Source organism: Salmo trutta, chromosome 25 (genome assembly GCF_901001165.1).
Source record: "Salmo trutta chromosome 25, fSalTru1.1, whole genome shotgun sequence".
In the NCBI taxonomy this organism is placed as follows: domain Eukaryota; kingdom Metazoa; phylum Chordata; class Actinopteri; order Salmoniformes; family Salmonidae; genus Salmo; species Salmo trutta.
Window position 1 is genome coordinate 42,805,542 of NC_042981.1, and position 15,074 is coordinate 42,820,615.

Here is a 15,074-nt window from a genome sequence, read left to right on the forward strand (position 1 = left end):
CATTCTTCATGGATGATATCGATGAACACCATCAGATGGCCTATGCTACAGTACAGTCATACACTAAGATTTTCTCCAGTAGCCCCAATAGGTCACTTAATGAGCTCCCCTTTCATATCTCTCCATTTGTCCCATTTAAAGTAACTGTCCAGTGTTTACACATTTATATGAAATATGACTTATAATTAATTACAATATGAGTGAAATACTTTCTCTTCCTAAAATGTTTAATTACACAACATGACCAAAAGTATGTGGACACCTGCTTGTCGAACATCTCATTCCAAAATCATGGCCATTTGTATTTATTATGGTTCCCCATTAGCTACTCTTCCTGGGGTCCAGCAAAATTAGGCAGTTTATACAATTTTAAAACATTACAATACATTCACAGATTTCACAACACACTGTGTGCCCTCAGGCCCCTACTCCACAACCACTACCACATATCTACAGTACTAAATCCATGTGTATGTATAGTGCGTATGTTATCGTGTGTGCATGTGTCTGTGCCAATGTTTGTGTTGCTTCAAAGTCCTCGCTGTTCCATAAGGTGTTTTCTTAATCTGTTTTTTTTAAATCTAATTTTACTGTTTGCGTCAGTTACTTGATGTGGAGTAGAGTTCCATGTACTCATGGCTCTATGTAGTACTGTGTGCCTCCCATAGTCTGTTCTGGACTTGGGGACTGTGAAGAGACGTCTTGTGGGGTATGCATGGGTGTCTGAGCTGTGTGCCAGTAGTTTAAACAGACAGCTTGGTGCATGTCAATACCATGTCAATACCTCTCATAAATAAAAGTAGTGATGAAGTCAATCTCTCCTCCACTTTCAGCCAGGAGAGATTGACATGCATATTATTAATATTAGCTCTCTGTGTACATCCAAGGGCCAGCCGTGCTGCCCTGTTCTGAGCCAATTGCAATTTTCCTAAGTCCTTTTTTTGTGGCACCTGACCACATGACTGAACAGTAGTCAAGGACAAAACTAGGGCCTGTAGGACCTGACTTGTTGATAGTGTTGTTAAGAAGGCAGAGCATCGCTTTATTATAGACAGACTTCTCCCCATTAAAACTTCTTTGGGAGACTGGTTATTGTTCAGAATTTCGGGATGACTGATGTGCCCAAAGTAAACTGCCTGCTACTCAGGCCCAGAAGCTAGGATATGCATATAGTATTGGATAGAAAACACTCTGAAGTTTTTAAAACTGTTAAAATAATGTCTGTGAGTATAACAGAACTGATATGGCAGGCGAAAATCCATCCGGAAATGTTTTTTTGAGGTCACAGGCCATTTCAGTGCTAGCCTATGGGAAATACAAATAGATAGGACCCAGATTGCAGTTACTATGGCTTCCACTAGATGTCAACAGTCTTTAGAAAGGGTTTCAGGCTTGTTTAAAAAGAAATAGTGGTAGTTGTAGTAGTTGGAAAAACTACAAGGTGTCTCTCATTAGAAAAGTAGTCTTGTTGGTGCGTGAATGAGGTGCGCACTCTTTGTTATTTATCCTCCCTATTGAACATACTATTCTCCGTCTTAAATATGATCATTTATTTAGATATTAGAGTACCTGAGGATTAATTAGAAACATCCTTTGACTTGTTTGGACAAACTTTACTGGTAACCTTTTGGATTAGTTTGTATGGAAGTTGAACGAGTGGATTACTGAGATCATTGGCTTGGCTTTTTTGGATATACAACCATTCATTGTGTAGCTGGGACCCTTGGGATTGCAAACAGAGGAAGATCTTCAAAGGTAAGTGATTTATTTAATTGCTATTTGTGATTTTGTGACGCCCGTGCTGGTTGAAAATGATGATCGTTGACTTCAGGAAACAGCAGAGGAAACATAACCCCCTTTCCACATCGATGGGACAGTAGTGGAGAGGGTAGAAAGTTTTAAGTTCCTCTGCGTAAACATCACCGACAAACTGAAATGGTCCAACCACACAGACAGTGTGGTGAAGAAGGCGCAGCAGCGCCTCTTCAACCTCAGGAGGCTGAAGTAATTCGGCTTGTCACCAAAAACACTCCCAAACTTTTACAGATGCACAATCGAGAGCATCCTGTCAGGCTGTATCACCGCCTGGTACGGCAACTGCTCCGCCCATAACCGTAAGGCTCTCCAGAGGGTAGTGAGGTCTGTACAACGCATCACCGGGGGCAAACTACCTGCCCTCCAGAACACCTACACCACCCGATGTCACAGGAAGGCCAAAAAGATCATCAAGGACAACAACCACCCGAGCCACTGCCTGTTCACCCCGCTAACATCCAGAAGGCGAGGTCAGTACAGGTGCATCAAAGCAGGGAATGAGAGACTAAAAAACAGCTTCTATCTCAAGGCCATCAGACTGTTAAGGCTAGGGGGCAGTATTTTCACGGCCGGATGAAAAACGTACCCAATATAAACAGGTTACTACTCTGGCCCAGAAACTAGAATATGCATACTATTAGTAGATTTGGATAGAAAACACTCTGAAGTTTCTAAAACTGTTTGAATGGTGTCTGTGAGTATAACAGAACTCATATGGCACGCAAAAACCTGAGAAACATTCAAACAGGAAGTGGAGGATCTGAGAATTCTAGTTCTTCTTTCTAGTCCCTTTCGAAACTACAGTATTTGTGGGGTCACGATGCACTTCCTAAGGCTTCCATTGGCTGTCAAAAGCCTTCAGAAAGTTGTTTGAGCATTCTCCTGTCACTGGGCAGAGTATAGGAGCTCATTCACTGAGTGGACTGCCTGGGGACAAAGGGATTGGATATGCGCGGTCCCGCGAGCACACTGTTCCTTCTTTTTCTCTTTGAATGAATACGCTATTGTCCGGTTGGAATATTATCACAATTTTACGTTAAAAATACCATAAAGATTGATTTTAACCTCAACAGGTTTTAAACAGCCATCACTAACATTGAGTGGCTGCTGCCAACATACTGACTCAACTCCAGCCACTTTAATAATGGAAAAATGAATGTAATAAATGTATTACTAGCCACTTTAAACAATGCCACTTCATATAATGTTTACATACCCTACATTACTCATCTCATATGTATATACTGTACTCTATACCATCTACTGCATCTTGCCATCTTGATGTAATGTATCACTAGCCACTTTAAACAATGTCACTTGTATATGTTTACATACCCTACATTACTCATCTCATATGTATATACTGTACTCTATACCATCCACTGCATCTTGCCTATGCCATTCTATACCATCACTCATTTATATATTTTTTATGTACATATTCTTATTCATTCCTTTACACTTGTCTGTATAAGGTAATTGTTGTGAAATTGTTAGGTTAGATTACTCATTGGATATTACTGCATTGTCGGAACTAGAAGCACAAGCATTTCACTACACTTGCATTAAGATCTGCTAACCATGTGTATGTGACAAATAAAATTTGATTTGATTTGGGAGCTGTCCTCAGATAATCTCATGGTATGCTTTCGCCGTAAAGCCTTTTAGAAATCTGACAACGTGGTTGGATTAACAAGAAGTTAAGCTTTTAAATGATGTATGACACTTGTATTTTCATGAATGTTTAATGTTACGATTTCTGTATTTTGAATTTCGCGTTCTGCAATTTCACCGGATGTTGTCGTAGGTGTCCCGCTAGCGGTTCATGCGCCCAAACAGGGAGAAGGTCCCCCTTTGCTGCTATAACAGCCTCCACTCTTCGGGGAAGGCTTTCCACTAGATGTTGAAACATTGCTGCGGGGACTTGCTTCCATTCACCACAAGAGTATTAGTGAAGTTGGGCACTGATGTTGGGCGATTAGGCCTGGCTCTCAGTTGGCATTCCAATTCATCCCAAAGGTATTCGATGGGGTTGAGGTCAGAGATCTGTGCAGCCCAGTCAACTTCTTCCACACCGATCTCAAATCAAATTTTATTTGTCACATGCACCAAATACAACAGTGAAATAAATGCTTACTTACAAGCCCTTAACCAACAATGCAGTTGGTATAGACGTCCTGGATGTCAGGAAGCTTGGCCCCAGTGATGTACTGGACCGTATGCACTACCCTCTGTAGTGCCTTGCGGTCGGAGGCCAAGCAGTTGCAATACCAGGCGGTGATGCAACCAGTCAGGATGCTCTCGATGGTGGTGTTGTATAACTTTTTGAGGATCTGAGGACCCATGCCAAATCTTTCAGTCTCCTGAGTGGGAATAGGCTTTGTCATGCCCTCTTCAAGACTGTCTTGGTGTGTTTGGACCATGATAGTTTGTTGGTGATGTGGACACCAAGGAACTTGAAGCTCTCAACCTGCTCCACTACAGCCCCATCAAATGCACAGTCCTCCTTTTCCTGTAGTCCACAATTATCTCCTTTGTCTTGATCACGTTGAGGGAGAGGTTGTTATCCTGGCACCACACAGCCAGATCTCTGACCTCCTCCCTATAGGCTGTCTCGTCATTGTAGGTGATCAGGCCTACCACTGTTGTGTTGTCGGCAAACTTAATGATGGTGTTGGAGTTGTGCCTGGTCATGCAGTCATAAGTGAACAGGGAGTACAGGAGGGGACTGAGCACGCACCCCTGAGGTGCCCCTGTGTTGAAGATCAGCGTGGCAAATGTGTTGATACCTACCCTTACTACCTGGGGAGGCCCATCAGGAAGTCCAGGATCCAGTTGCAGAGGGAGGTGTTTAGTCCCAGGGTCCTTAGCTTTGTGATGAGCTTTGGTGTTGAACGCTGAGCTGTAGTCAATGAATAGCTTTCTCACATCGGTGTTCCTTTTGTCCAGGTGGGAAAGGGCAGTGTGGAGTGCAATAGAGATTGCATCATCTGTGGATCTGTCGGGGCGGTATGCAAATTGGAGTGGGTCAAGAGTTTCTGGGATAATGGTGTTGATGGTCTTCCCTTTGTAGTCTGTAATAGTTTGCTGGCCCTGCCACATCCGACGAGCATTGGAGCTGATGTAGTACGGTTCAATCTTAGTCCTGTATCGACGCTTGCTTGTTTGATGGTTCGTCTGAGAGCAAAGTGGGATTTCTTATAAGCGTCCGGGTTAGAGTCCCGCTCTTTGAAAGCGGCAGCTCTACCCTTTAGCTCAGTGCGGATTTTCCCTGTAATTCATGGCTTCGGGTTGGGGTATGTACGTACGTTCATTGTGGGGACGACGTCATTGATGCACTTATTGATGAAGCCAGTCACTGATGTGATTTACTCCTCAATGCCACCGGAAGAATCCCGGAACATATTCCAGTCTGTGCTAGCAAAACAGTCCTGTAGCTTAGTATCTGCGTCATCTGACCACTTCTTTATTGACCGAGTCACTGGTGCTTCCTGCTTTAGTTTTTGCTTGTAAGCAGGATAGGATAGAGTTATGGTCAGATTTGCCAAATGGAGGGCGAGGGAGAGCTTTGTGTGCATGTCTGTGTATGGATTAAAGGTGGTCTAGAGTTTATTTTCCTCTGGTTGCATGCTGGTAGAAATTAGGTAGAACTGATTTAAGTTTCCCTGCATTAAAGTCCCTGGCCACTAGGAGCGCCGCCTCTGGATGAGCGTTTTCCTGTTTGCTTATGGCCTTATACAGATCATTGAGTGCGGACTTTGTGGTGGTAAATAGACAGCTCCAAAAAATATAGATGAAAACTATCTTGGTAAATAGTGTGGTCTACAGCTTATCATGAGATACTCTACCTCAGGCAAACAAAACCTCAAAACTTCCTTCATTTTCGATTTTGTGCACCAGCTGTTGTTTACAAAAAAACAGACCGCCGCCCCTTGTCTTACCAGAGGCAGCTTTTCTATCCTGCCGATGCAGTGTAAACCCCGCCAGCTGTATTTTTTCCACGTCGTCGTTCAGCCACAACTTGGTGAAACATAAGATGTTCGTTTTTAATTCCTGTTGGTAGGATATTCGTGATCATAGCTCGTCTATTTTGTTATCCAATGATTGTACTTTGGCTAATAGGACTGATGGTAGAGGCAGATTACTCATTCGATGTCGGATCCTTACAAGGCACCCAAACATATGTCCCCGATATCTCCGTCTCTTTCTCCTGCGAATGACAGGGATGTGGGCCTTGTCGGGTGTCTGAAGTAAATCCTTTGCGTCCAACTCATTAAAGAAAAAAATCTTCATCCAGTACTAGGTGAGTCATTCTGTCCTGATATCCAGAAGCTCTTTTCGGTCTTAAGAGACAGTGGCAGAAACATTATGTACAAAATAAGTTACAAATAACACGAAAAAACGCGCACAATTGGTTAAGAGCCCATAAAACGGCAGCCATCTCCTCCGGCACCATTCAAGGAAATCTCGACAAACCATTTATGTATGGACCTTGCTTTGTGCATGGGGCATTATCATGCTGAAACGGCTGCTCTGCCATGGAAACCATTTCATGAAGCTCACAGCGAACAGTTCTTGTGCTGACATTGCTTCCAAAGGCAGTTTGGAACTCAGTAGTGAGTGTTGCAACCGAAGACATTGAACTCTGTAGCTGTTTTAAAATCACTTTAAAATGACCTCATGGTGACATCTCTAAGTGGTTTCCTTCCTGTCCTGCAGCTCAGTTCAGAAGGAAACCTTCATCTTTTATGTGTCTGGGAGGTTTAATAATTATGCTGTGGATGATGCATTAACTTGACAATGCTTAAAGAGGATTTTTTATTGTTACCCATCTACTAATTACTGCCCTTCTTTATGAGGCTTTTGAAAAGCTTCCTGGTCTTTGTAGTTGAATCTGTGCTTGACATTCAATACTTGACTGAGGGACGTTACAAATGTACGGTGCCTTCGGAATGTATTCAGACCCCTTGACTTTTTAACCACGAAGCAAAAACAAGTTTTTAGAATTTTTGTTAATTTATATTAAAACAAAAATAAAAAAATGAAATAACATTTACATAAGTATTCAGACTCTTTACTCAGTACTTTCTTGAAGCACCTTTGGCAGCATTTACAGCATTGAGTCTCCTTGGGTATGGCACACCTGTATTTGGGGAGTTTCTCCCATTTCTTCTCTGCAGATCCTCTCAAGCTCTGTCAGGTTGGATGGGGAGCTGTGTGCTTAAAGTCATTGTCCTGGAAGGCGAACCTTCTCCACAGTCTGAGGTTCTGAGCGCTCTGGCGCAGGTTTTCATCAAAGATTTCTCTGTACAAACATCCCCACAGCATGATGCTGCCACCACCATGCTTCAACGTAGGGATGGGGCCATGTTTCCTCCAGACATAACGCTTGGCATTCAGTCCAAAGAGTTCAATCTTGATTTCATCAGACCAGAGAATCTTGTTTCTCATGATTTGAGAGACTTTAGGTGTCTTTTGGCAAACTCCAAGCGGCCTGTCTTATGCCTTTTTACTGAGGAGTGGCTTCTGTCTGACACTACAATAAAGGTCTGATTGGTGGAGTGCTGCAGAGGAACTCTAGAGCTCTATCAGAGCTCTTGAGAAAAAAGGAAAAAGAAAAGCTTGAAGGGTGGGAGGTGATCAGACATCTCATATCCACTGATTTCTCCAACACTGATTTTCTTAACACTGATTTCTCCAACACTGTAACATTAATTTATCCAACACTAATCTAACACATATTTTTTTTTAACACTGATTTCTCCGTAACTGATTCACTTAACACTGATTTCTCTCATTCAAACTCAAAGGAGACCGTGAGTAATCTGTACCAACTCTAATTCCCCACAGAGTTCAGACACATCTTAGCAATTGGCTCCTAAACATCCTCTAAAAGGAAAGAGAAACTTCAGGCTGTCAATAATTCATTATGGCAACAGTTGCAAGGGATTAGAGGCCTTTATGTGCAGGCTTGTCCTCACTCCAGGGATCTAGCCTATGCTGAGGGATTAGTCAAAAGGAACGTTTCGCCTTTGCATGCTTTGACAGTTTTTACAGAAAATCTCTCCACTAATGATCGCTTTTAAAGTGGTTGAGAGCATAAATGAATTTGAAATACTAAACAAACTTTCAATCCCATTAATCATACAACAAACTCTTTTAGATGAACAGTTCAAGTGTCAATTTGTGACTCCACAGAGTATTCAACATCATTCAGATAGCATCTTATTGAAAGAACGGCACAAACAAAATAGGCAAAGATACTGTAAATGTCTAGCAATTTACCCTATAAACGATCCTCCTGCCAGCTGTAGGCACCTATTAACCTCATAAAAACATGACAAGGAAGTTATACATATCTGTGGGGAAGCATTATCACTGTGCTTTAAGAGCCAAAGCCTCAATTTAAATACCAAAAGAGCTGCAGTAACACTTCATCGGGGCCCTGCAGAACAGAGTTGCTGTACAACAGCGAGGCAGCAAAATGAATGTTCGTCGCCTGTCTCTTTCGCTCCAAAGACACCACTACTTATTATTTTTTAATCTCCCTTTCACACTGCCTGCTAGAAAACAAAAAGGAGCCAGGATACACACTGAACACGGTCGCTATCTGTGGTCTTCTCTCTAACCTGCAGAGAAAAGTTGCTGGAGTGAGGAATTGTGCTTGTAGCTAGCCGCCCCCCTCTTTTCTCTTTACTCTCCAGTTGTCACTTCTTTCGTAGGTATTGGACCAAGGCGCAGCGGGTTGAGTGCTCATTTTGACGTTTATTATAAATAACCACGAACACTTCACAAAAACAAGAAAACAAGAAAACGGACGACAACATAACAGTTTGCAGGCTAACCCTAGCAGTGCAAAACAACCTCCCACAATTCCCAAAACAAACATACTCCTAATTATAGGACCTTCAATCAGAGGCAACGATAACCAGCTGCCTCCAATTGAAGGCCCCAATCCCAATTACTAAACATAGAAATAAACACCCTAGAACAGACATAGAACTATACCACATAGAACTAAACCAAAAACCCCGGAAACATAAATCAAACGCCCCTCTACATAAACACACACTCAAAACCATATAAAGCAAATACCCCCTGCCACGTCCTGACCAAACTCTAATTACAAATAACCCCTTTACTGGTCAGGATGTGACAGTACCCCCCCCCCAAAGGTGCAGACCCCGGATGCACCTGACAACAAAAAAAATCTACAAAAATAAACCCCTTACTAAAGGGAGGGAAGGGAGGGTGGCTGCCGTCACCGACGGCTCCCGTGCTACACCCCCCCCCTCCCCAAACCTCCTACAGTGGAGGTGGCTTAGGCTCAGGCCTTAGTTCCCTACCTGATCAGTCCACCCCCACTGAATACCTCGGCCTGAAGCCTGTCACTGTAGACCCTGGACTGGACTCTGGGAGCTCCGGACTGTAGGGCGACTCTGGGAGCTCCGGACTGTAGGACGACTCTAGGAGCTCCGGACTGTAGGACGACTCTGGGAGGTCTGGACTGTAGGACGACTCTGGGAGCTCCGGACTGTAGGACGACTCTGGGAGCTCCGGACTGTGGGCCGTGTCACTCGGTTCTGGACAGTGGGCCGTCTCACTCGGTTCCGGACTGTAGGCCGTCTCACTCGGTTCCGGACTGTAGGCCGTCTCACTCGGTTCCGGACTGTGGGCCGTCTCTCTGGGTTCCGGACTGTGGGCCGTCTCTCTTGGTTCCGGACTTTGGGCCATCTCTAGACGGGGCACTGTCGCCGGACACTCTGGATGGGGCACTGTCGTCGGACACTCTGGACGGGGTACTGTTGCCGGAAGCTCTGGACGGGGTACTGTCGTCGGAAGCTCTGGACGGGGTACTGTCGTCGGAAGCTCTGGACGGGGTACTGTCGTCGGAAGCTCTGGACGGGGTACTGTCGTTGGAAGATCTGGACGGGGACTGCGCACCGAAAGCCTGATGCGTGGGGCTGGTAGTGGAGGTACCAGACTGGAGACACGCACCCCAAAGCTAGTGCGAGGAGCAGGAACAGGACGAGTTGGACTGGGCTGACGCACTGGAGGCCTGGTGCGTGGGGCTGGTACTGGAGATGCCAGACTGGATACATGCACCTTAAGGCTAGTGCGAGGAGCGGGAACAGGACGAGTTGGACTGGGCTGACGCACTGGAAGCCTGGTGTGTGGTGCTGGCTGTGGATGTGCCAGACTGGAAACACGCACCTCAGGGCTAGTGCGTGGAGCGGGAACTGGATATACCGGGCCGTGGAGGCGCACTGGCGGTCTCGAGCGCACCTCCTGCACAACCCGTCCTGGCTGGATGGTCATAGTAGCCCTGTACGAGCGGAGTGCTGGCACAGGGTGAACTGGGCTGTGCAGAGGCCTGATGGTTGCTGGGCGTAGAGCAGGCCTGGGGTAGCCTGGGCCTAGGAGGCGCACTGGTGGCCAGATGCGCTGCGCAGGCATCCTCCTTCCAGGCTGGATGCCCACTCTAGCACGGCACTTGCGAGGGGCTGGGATCACTCGCACTGGACTGTGCGTGCGCATGGGCGAGATCGTGCGCACTTCCGCATACACCGGCGCTCTCTTCACCACACGCTCCCCATAATAAGCACGGGGAGTTGGCTTAGGGCTCACCCTTGGCCCAGCCAAACTACCCGTGTGCCCCCCAAAAAATTTTTTATTGGGGCTGCCTCTCCGTCTTCCTTGGCAGCCGTGTTCCCCTGTAGCGTTCCCGGTCCTCTTCGGCCTTTCTCCATGGTCCCTCTCCGGCTAATATCTCCTCCCAAGTCCAAAACTCCCGATAGTCCACCTGCTGCTCCTTTCCCCTCTGCTTGGTCCGTTTGTGGTGGGAGGTTCTGTAACGGACGTCGTAGTAATTGGACCAAGGCGCAGCGGGTTGAGTGCTCATCTTAACTTTTATTGTGAACACGACTAATAAACAAAACAATAAACGAACCAACAGTCTTGTAGGCTCACACAGCAGTACAAAGAACAACCTCCCACAATACCCAAAACAAACATACTCCTAATTATAGGACCTTCAATCAGAGGCAACAATAAACAGCTGCCTCCAATTGAAGGCCCCAATCCCAATTACTTAAACAAAGATCTAAACACCCTAGAATAGACATAGAAATATACAAACATAGAACAATGACCAAAACCCCGGAATACATAAATCAAACACCCCTCTACATAAACACACACTCAAAACCATATAAAACAAATACCCCCTGCCACGTCCTGACCAAACTATAATAACAAATAACCCCTTTACTGGTCAGGACGTGACAGACGGCCTAGGAACGGTGGGTTAACTGCCTTGTTAATGGGCAGAACAACAGATTTTTACCTTGTCAGCTCGGGGATTCAATCTTGCAACCTTACGGTTAACTAGTCCAACGCTCTAACCACCTGCTTTACATTGCACTCCACGAGGAGCCTGCCTGTTACGCAAATGCAGTAAGAAGCCAAGGTAAGTTGCTAGCTAGCATTAAACTTATCTTATAAAAAACAATCAATCAATCATAATCACTAGTTAACTACACATGGTTGATGATATTACTAGTTTATCTAGCCTGTCCTGCGTTGCATATAATCGCTTAGGTAAACGTTGCTCCAACCATAAACATCAATGCCTTTCTTAAAATCAATACAGAATATATTTTTAAACCTGCATATTTAGTTAATATTGCCTGCTAACATGAATTTCTTTTAACCTCTTATGGCTAGGGGGCAGTATTTTCACGGCTGGATAAAAAACGTACCCGATTTAATCTGATTATTAGTCCTGCCCAGAAACTAGAATATGCATATAATTATTAGCTTTGGAGAGAAAACACTCCACAGTTTCTGAAACTGTTTGAATGGTGTCTGTGAGTATAACAGAACTCCTATGGCAGGCAAAAACCTGAGATGCTTCTGTTCAGGAAGTACCCTGTCAGACCTTTTATTTTCTTTGTTTGACATCTCTTCCAAAAACTAAGGATCTCTGCTGTTACGTGACACTTCCCACATCTCCAATGGAGTCTCAGAGCCCGGGAAAAACAGGAATGACGTAATTCAAAGCCCTGGCTGAAACAAAGGAGAGCAAAAGCTAAGTGGTCACTCAGTGGACTAAGCCTTACGCTCGCAACCCGCCCCGCCCCCGGCTTTCAGTTTTTCCCTCAGTATACAGACAGGCAGATTCCCGGTCGGAATATTATCGCTTTTCTACGAGATAAATTGCATAAAAATTGGTTTTAAACAGCGGTTGACATGCTTCGAAGTACAGTAATGGAATATTTAGAATTTTTTGTCACATTCTGCGTTATGCTCGTGGCCGAGATTTAGCGTTGGGATAGTGTCTAGAACGCACGAACAAAACGTCTTGATGGAACATAACGATGGATTATTTGGGACCAAACCTACATTTGTTATTGAAGTAGAAGTCCTGGGACTGCATTCTGACGAAGAACAAGCAAGGTAAGAACATTTTTCTTATAGGAAATGTGATTTTGGTGAAGGCTAAACTGGTTGGGTGTCTAAATAGCTAGCCCGTGATGGCTGGGCTATGTACTTAGATTATTGCGAAATGTGCTTCATCCGAAAAGCTATTTTAAAATCGGACATATCGAGTGCATAGAGGAGTTCTGTATCTATAATTCTTAAAATAATTGTTATGCTTTTTGTGAACGTTTATCGTGAGTAATTTAGTAAAATCACCGGAAGTGTTCGGTGGGAATGCTAGTTCTGAACGTCACATGCTAATGTAAAAAGCTGGTTTTTGATATAAATATGAACTTGATTGAACAGACATGCATGTATTGTATAACATAATGTCCTAGGTGTGTCATCTGATGAAGATCATAAAAGGTTAGTGCTGCATTTAGCTATGGTTTGGGTTTATGTGACATGATATGCTAGCTTGAAAAATGGGTGTCTGATTATTTCTGGCTGGGTACTCTGCTGACATAATCTAATGTTTTGCTTTCGCTGTAAAGCCTTTTTGAAATCGGACAGTGTGGTTAGATAAAGGAGAGTCTTGTCTTTAAATAGCTGTAAAATAGTCATATGTTTGAAAAATGGAAGTTTTCGGATTTTAGAGGAGTTTGTATTTCGCGCCCCGCCCATCATTGGATATTGGAGCAGACGTTCCGCTAGCGGAACGTGTAGATGTAAGAGGTTTTAACTAGGGAAAATGTGTCACTTCTCTTGCAAACAGAGTCAGGGTATATGCAGCAGTTTGGGCCGCCTGGCTCGTTGCGAACTAATTTGCCAGAATTTTTCGTAATTATGACATGATGAAGGAAAAAAGGAAACCGCACACTGCTCTTGATAGTATCACTGATATTTAATAAGCTGGGTACATCATACGAAAAACATCAGAGTAATCTTAAATAGGGACATATTTCAAATTCACAACATAACATACATAGGCATTTCATCATTTTAATGACCTAAAGCATGACATTTCAACCTTTTAGATTTTGTGGCATAGAGAAAGTTAAGATATCAGACAGGGGAGGTGATATTCTGAGCAAAAGAGAATGTTTTGGGATTTTCACCCTCCAGACATTATTTCCTAAAGGACTTAATGATGAAATGCCTATGTATGTTATGTTGTGAATTTGAAATATGTCCCTATTTAAGATTACTCTGATGTTTTTCGTATGATGTACCCAATGATTAATGAAAACTTGCTTTGTCCTCATTGTGGTTTTATGGACGTATTCAATGCGTCTTATTTATACACTTTTGTAGTATTTGTGAAATGCATATTGTTATGTTTGGTAGCACTTATTTATTTTTCCTTTGCCTCCAGCCCCTTTCCATGCGTGGAACTGATGTGGGTGGGGCTAGGTCTACATAGAGGTGCTGTTTTCAGAAAATTCACAAAAGCTCTGACGAAGGCCGTTAGGCTGATACGTAAGCTTATTAAATATCAGTGATACTATCAAGAGCAGTGTGCGGTTTCCTTTTTTCCTACATCCTGTTTCAACTGTTGCCATGCACCTGCAACAAGATTGCTCAGATGTGCGAGTGCCTTTTGAATTTCGTAATTATGACATAACATTGAAGGTTGTGCAATGTAACAGGAATATTTAGACTTAGGGATGCCACCCGTTAGATAAAATACGGAACGGTTCCGTATTTCACTGACAGGAAAAACTTTTTGTTTTCGAGAGGATAGTTTCCGGATTCGACCATATTAATGACCTAAGGCTTGTATTTCTGTGTGTTATTATGTTATAATTAAGTCTATGATTTGATAGAGCAGTCTGACTGAACGATGGTAGGCAGCAGCAGGCTTGTAAGCATTCATTCAAACAGCCCTTCGCAATGCGTTGCGCTGTTTATGACTTCAAGCGTGTCAACTCCCAAGATTAGGCTGGTGTAACCGATGTGAAATGGCTAGCTAGTTAGCCGGGTGCGCGCTAATAGCGTTTCAAACGTCACTCGCTCTGAGACTTGGAGTAGTTGTTTCCCTTGCTCTGCATGGGTAACGCTGCTTCGAGGGTGGCTGTTGTCGATGTGTTCCTGGTTTGAGCCCAGGTAGGAGCGAGGAGAGGGACGGAAGCTATACTGTTACACTGGCAATACTAAAGTGCCTATAAGAACATCCAATAGTCAAAGGTATATGAAATACAAATCGTAGAGAGAAATAGTCCTATAATTCCTATAATAACTACAACCTAAAACATCTTATCTGGGAATATTGAAGACTCATGTTAAAAGGAACCACCAGCTTTCATATGTTCTCATGTTCTGAGCAAGGAAGCTTTCTTACATGGCACATATTGCACTTTTACTTTCTTCTCCAACACTTTGTTTTTACCATTATTAAAACCAAATTGAACATGTTTCATTATTTATTTGAGGCTAAATTGATTTTATTGATGTATTATATTAAGTTAAAATAAGTGTTCATTCAGTATTGTTGTAATTGTCATTATTACAAATAAATAAATAAATAAAATTGGCCGAGTAATCGGTATCGGCCTTTTTGGCCATCCAATAATCGGTATTGGTATCGGCGTTGAAAAATCATATTCGGTCGACCTCTAGTACAATGAGTGTGAAAGAGGTGAAACAAATATTGTTGTCTATCAACAATGACAAGCCACCAGGGTCTGACAATCTGGATGGAAGATTACTGAGAATAATAGTGGACGATGTTGCCTCTCCTATTTGCCATATCTTCAATTTAAGCCCACTAGAAAGTGTGTGCCCTCAGGCCTGGAGGGAAGCAAAATTTATTCCGCTACCCAAGAATAGTAAAGCCC

General features: G+C 43.6%; 1 protein-coding gene across 1 annotated transcript in view; it reads right to left on the minus strand.

The window, feature by feature from the left end:
* The window catches only part of LOC115162682 (brain-enriched guanylate kinase-associated protein-like), an 85,508-nt gene that overhangs the window by 27,631 nt on the left and 42,803 nt on the right, over nt 1–15,074 (minus strand). The gene's annotated exons all lie outside the window — the stretch shown is intronic.